Source organism: Scomber scombrus, chromosome 17, assembly GCF_963691925.1.
Source record: "Scomber scombrus chromosome 17, fScoSco1.1, whole genome shotgun sequence".
NCBI lineage: Eukaryota > Metazoa > Chordata > Actinopteri > Scombriformes > Scombridae > Scomber > Scomber scombrus.
In genome coordinates this window covers 3116711-3122966 of record NC_084986.1, presented here as the reverse complement: position 1 = coordinate 3122966, position 6256 = coordinate 3116711, and the positions used below count along the sequence as shown (strand labels likewise).

At 35.5% G+C, this 6256-nt stretch overlaps 1 long non-coding RNA gene across 1 annotated transcript; it reads right to left on the bottom strand.

Moving 5' to 3' along the window:
* Positions 1-984: 984 nt before the first annotated feature.
* LOC133998086 (uncharacterized) lies at positions 985-2655 on the bottom strand. The gene is made up of 3 exons (XR_009927328.1): positions 2635-2655; positions 2347-2429; positions 985-1209 (listed from the first exon to the last, which is right to left on the bottom strand). It is a non-coding gene; the product is annotated as an uncharacterized LOC133998086 (long non-coding RNA).
* Between the last annotated feature and the right edge of the window lie 3601 nt (positions 2656-6256).

The window sequence follows — 6256 nt, the reverse complement described above, 5'->3', positions numbered from 1 at the left end:
AGTCATGTGGTGCGACCGTGATCTATCTTAAAATAAATGAATTTAAGTGTTTCGAAACAAATTATTTGCATGTCCTTTAAGTTTTTGTAAATAATAATCTCATATTTATGTTCTATTATGTCACAGTTGCCTTCTTAAATGTATGTAAGACTTATTTTTCCTGTAAATTGCTTAAAAATGATTGAAAAAATTTAAAAATACAATTCAGTTAAGCGTACTGTATCAGTGATTAATATTAAAAGTGATATTTTACTCTGAATTTAATACAGTTATTGGAAAAATTACTAATAACTTGTGGTTTTTGAAAAGTTAAAGTGATTTCATATAAAGGAAAGGTACTACATATATATGGTATTTTTTAAAATCAATTTAAACCTTTTTCTAACTGAAACAAATGCAGTTAGACTGAACATGTCATAGGCACGTCATTGACCCACATACATACATACATACATACATACATACATACATACATACATACATACATACATACATACATACATACATACATACATACATACATACATACATACATACATACATACATACATGTGGCAGCAGCTTCTTCCTCACTAAAACCCCTGCAGCTAATCCAAAATGTTGATCTCTGTCTGCTGTTCAACCTCCGAGTATTCCCGTTCAACTCCACTTCTCAGGTGTGAAATGAATGTAATGCAAGATAATGAAAGCCATGACTCTGTTACAATTACATTACAATTAAAATACAATTACAAAACACAGTGTGAGCGTTTAATACATCTTTATTTGCAGATTTTTTATTATTACAGGATCAGTTATAACAAACATAAAACTGTGACTCACTCAAATAAAGTTAATATCTCATATACACAGCTAAATATACTAAGAAATGTTGAACTCCCAGCAAGCATATTAACAGCAATGCTAATTAAAGTGAGTGTTTCTTTACACTATGTGGTAAAAACTGGGGCCAAGACAAGCAAGGTCTTAAAATCAGCTCTAAATAAAAGTATGGAAGCTAATAAGGAAGTAAAAACTGGATTTTTCAGCACTGGGGTAAATAAAGACTATTCTATTTTAATCTATTCTAGATAAAAGAAAAGAAAAGATAAAATCCAGCTTCTGTGATCTGAACCAGATGCAGATGAGAAAGATTTTTGCTGTTGATCAGCGGAGTCTGACTGACCCATTTTCATAGATTACTGCTCCTTCATCTTTATCTTTATGCACCTGTGAAAAACAAAAAACACAAGAGATTTGATAGATAAATGAAATTATAGATATTCTGACACATTACAGATGCACTCCCTGACTGTTATTGTGTCTAAAAGCTCCAACAAAATCCCCAAATGTTCCTCCCAACTGGCTGCTGATGTATTGAAACTGAACACAGTTAAAATCAAATCTGCAGAACCTGAATGCACCATCACTTTGACTGTGGCTGTGTCTGAAATCACTGCCTATTCACCATATAGTGCACCACATTTATGCCATTTTATTTGCATATCTGAATGCTGAGTGTGTAAATATTTCCACTATATAGCACCTTTAAATATTCAACAATGGAATACAAAAGGTAGAGTCCATGGCATGTTCACTACTTTCTCCTAACAATCCTACAATTTTGATCATTTTGTTTTAAAGGAACAGTATGTGGGATTTAATGACATCTGGTGGTGAGGTTGCAGATTGCATCCAACAGATTGCATCATGTATAGCAACAGTACCTCGGCACAACACAACTGAAACATTAAGAAGGCAAAAAATTCCACCAATTAACTTCTGACACCTGTTAATTAAAAAGAGGGGCATGTAAGCTGCTTTAGATATTGCCAATAGTGTGCAAAGCTGTGATCAAGGCAAACAGTGGCTACAGTTTGATTATCGTAAAGGACCAGTGTGTGGGATTTAGTGGCATCGAGTGGTGAGGTTGCAGATTGCATCCAACTGAATACCCCTCCCCTCACCTTCCAAGCAAATAAGAAAACCTACAGTGGCTGCAGAACCTGTCAAAAATGCAAAAGTCCCTCTCAAGAGCCAGTGTATAGTTTGTCCGTTCTGGGCTCCTGTAGGAATATGGTGGTGCAACATGGTGGACTCCATGAAAGAGGACCCGCTCCCTATGAAGCTATATTGGGCTTATTGTAAGGTAATAAAAACACCACAATTCTTATTTTTAAGGGGATTATAAACCATTTAAAAATGTACTTATGACTATAGATTCCATTTTTTCAAAATCCATTCTGCTAGATTCTACGCACTGCACCTTTGAAACTCACATGTTTTCATCCATTCTGGGTTTTGCTTCCTGAAAAGACTAAAAGTAGTTTACCTTCAACATTAAAAATCATAAAAGCTCTTTCTCACCTTAAATCTAGTCCATATGTTGACTGCCACAACAGTTATTGAGAGCGCTGCTAAACCCACAGACACAATGATGTACCACCAAACTGGAAGGAGAACAAAAACATTTAAAACGTTTTGGCTGAAGCTTTCTGTTCTGTTCAAAATCAATTAGGCAAAATAATATCTTTCCACCTGCAGCCAAGTGTAGGTCTGGCATTCATACTTTTGTCTTTGAAAGTTGACAGAGAGAAAGAGAGGAAGATAAAAAGATCTCAAAAGAAATACAAGAAATGTTCAGTTGCTACCTACCTGGTGTTGCTGAGTTCGTCCCTGGTTTGTTTACAGTTGTTCTTATTGTTACTTCTGTTTTTGCTGTTGTTGTGTCGTCACCTGGACAAATGAAACAACAAAACACCACAAATTGTGAGGCAATAAAATACCTTGTGTTTATCATCTGAAGTAACTATAAGAATGCTGTCATCACAAATATACAAAGAAAACAAATGCAGGTTGTGATTCACATTATTTCATGGTGATTATAAACAGCTAATAATAATATCACCTGAGGACTGAGGGCTGAAAGTAAACGGAAGCTTTTCTTTAGTGAAACCATCTGTCACTTCACACTTAAACACCTCAAGATATGATTGAGGAAGTTGAATGTGTGAAGATTATTGATTATGAAAAAGGAAATAGTCTTTTTTTAAGACAGCATGGAGAGGAAAACAGACAGGATTCATATTTTCTTATATCCATGTTTCTCAGTTTGAACAGCATTTACAGTTTGGTCTTTCATAGTTAACTTTCTCATAGTGAGTCCAACGATAGATAAATAATCAGCAGTCTTTTCTAAAAATACAGCTGCAGGAGGAAGCTGTGGTTCAGTGAGGAGATGACACAAACCACTGACGTATTCAGATGACACAAACCACTGACGTTGTTCAGTCTCACAGGTGATGTGGAGAGACAACCCAGTCTCACAGCAAAACATATTACAGCTACGTTGGTCCACAGTGCAAAACGTAGCCATCTCATTATTTGGGCTGAAAAATCGTGAGATAGTGAAGTTTTGTCTGCCCTATTCTTTCATATAGGACTGCGTTCACATCACGTGACATTTAAATAAAAACAAGAATAAAATGTCATTAAATGTTGAGTCCTCTTAACAATGACAGCTGATCAAAAAGCTGTTATGATGCACAAAACATGAGATATCAGTGAAGTTATGAGATACACAGGAATTATAAATGAATCTATAAATAAATTAGCACGTCCAGTGAAAAACACACACAGATCATTTTTTGTTAATGATCTCAAATCACTTGTTAAATGTAACCTCATCAGCCTGTCACCAATATTACTGCTCTTCTAAATGTCTTCTCATTTCAAAATATTCACAGAAAAATAATAAAGACAAGAAGTTTTGAATTAATATTACCGCGCATGGCCGAGCTTATTGTAGGAAAACAAAATTATATTTAATGGAAACGTATTTATAAAACGTTACCAACAAACGTAAGAGAGTTTAGAGGAAGTTTGTTTTGTTTCAGTCCATCAAGCTGTTTTAGTTTCTGTAAGTAAGTGTCAGGAATCTGAATGTGATGTGAGCAGCAGCTGGTCACCAGTGGAGGGATATAAACACAGCTGTTTACACATGTTTCTGAGGCCAGCAGTGGTTAAATACATTAAATAAAATGTTGAATACATATAAATGACTTTACTGCTTACCGTCTGATGGTTCTGTTGATCGTGTTGTTTCAGGTTTTGATGTTGTTGCAACCACACCTGACAGATTCAATTAAAACCAACAAACTTTAAAATGATTAAATAAAAACACATCGTTCTACATTTAAAATACATCAAATAAACAAGTTTGTTATATTTCTTATTAGAATAAAGTGATTTAAAACAGATTGTCATCTTCTCACCTGGTTTCTTACCTGATAACTGAGAACTGAAGTTATACAGCTGCTCTTCATTACTGTTGAGATCTGTGACTTTACACTGCAAATACTTATAATTTGAAGTGTAAATAAAATGAGAAGTCGACAATAACGCAGTGACTGAGCAGGTAGACTGTGATATCTTTACGTCTCTGATATTTATGTCCCAGTCTCCTCCTTTATACAGCCACTTCACTGTGTATCTGCACCGTCCATCTGTTGACACAGAGCAGCTTAACTTCACCTCATCAGAGTCCTTATGTTCAGTCACTGGTGAAGATGGAGATATCGTGAGAGAAAGACAACAAGAGTAAAATTAACTTCATCACTGTAATCATAATTATTGTAATGTTTCAGTATATTGTTCTAACAAGACAGTTTGAGCTGAAAACATTATGATGTAAATACTCACTGCTAACAACAGACAGATAAACCCGAGAGTCTCGACCTTGTTGTTGTCCTGATCTGTCGTACTGTCTGCAGTAGTAATAACCAGCATCCTCAACTGTGACCTTCTTTATAACCAGAGAACAGTTCGCTGTAACACTCAGTCTGTCTGATTTAGCTTTTTCACCAATCTGCCCAAGTTTAATCAGCTCTACTGCTGTGTTTGTTGAACGTTGGAAGACCCAGGTAGTTCTGTCACATTTATCCTGATCAGTCATCACATTTTCACAGGACAAAGTGGCTTCATCTCCATCTCTGACAGTGATGAGGGAAGTTAGTCCAGTTACTGCTGTTGAGAATTTGAGAGAAAAATGTGATAAATGAACTGAAATAAGACGTCTGTTAAAATACAAATAGTATATTTGTCTATCTCAGTAAAATTATTTATTAAGATTTTTTAAGAATATGACTGTAGTGTCAATGTTAGAAAGAAACTTATTAAGATGATTTCATTGTCTTAATAAAATTAATCCATCTGAGTTCAACCATCGTGCTTCTCTGTCTTTCTCTCTGTCTTCTTCTCACGCTCTCAGCTCTCAAAAGGCAGAAATACACTATCTACTTCCTGTAATGAACAAAGTGTCTCCTCCTCTTTGTGGCTTGAGACAGTTTTTATCACTTGTGAGTTAACTTTTTTAGATGGAGCTTTTTTTTTTTTTTTTTTGTAGTTTGTGAGAAAGCTATAATCTCACATATTTAAATAAGATCTTATAATCAGTCAAGAGTAAATACATAAAGGATTAGATATTGTAGTAGTTAAGGGTGAATGTATCCACCCACTCACCACCACGACCACAACACACTTCCTTTCCACTGCTGCATTTCTAAGTACTTCATGTTTATAACCATGACCTCATCATGTGACACTTCTCTGTGCACAGGACCAGTATGACCAGTAAGACAAATGATTCCCCTTTAAAAATAACATTTTCTGTGTTTCCCACTGTAATGTCTGATAAGTAAAAAGTATAAAATATGTGTTGAAACAGAATTAGGATTCAGTAGTGACAGGATTCATGGTGATGTTTGACACACATGAACAGACAGATGAAGAGTCAATCAGATAAGATGGTGTATCAGAGGTCTGAGACCTGTTAGTTCCTCATTGTATCTTTGAAGTCAGTTTCTAAGAACTGAGGTGGAAGTGTTTCCATGACAACGTGGGAACAAAAGCAGCAGAGGTCTGCAGGTTTTAACCTCTAATGATGACCTAATAAACACCAAAACCACACGAGGCTCACAGTCACAGAAAAGGACTGAGGAGGCTGAATGTGTGAAGATTATTGATTATGAAAAAGGAACTAGTCTTTTTTTAAGACAACATGGAGTAGAAAACAGACAGGATTCATTTTGATGTTTGATGGCACATATAAACAGACAGAATAGCATAAAGACAGAATTTAAGCCTCACGGTGCAAAGTGGTGATACTGCAGCAGCTGGGAAAGAAAGATGGTGACTAGGGGTTTGAGACCTGTTAGTTCCTCATTGTATCTTTGAAGTCAGTTTTTCTGAGAACTGAGGGGAAGTGTTTTGGTGAGAA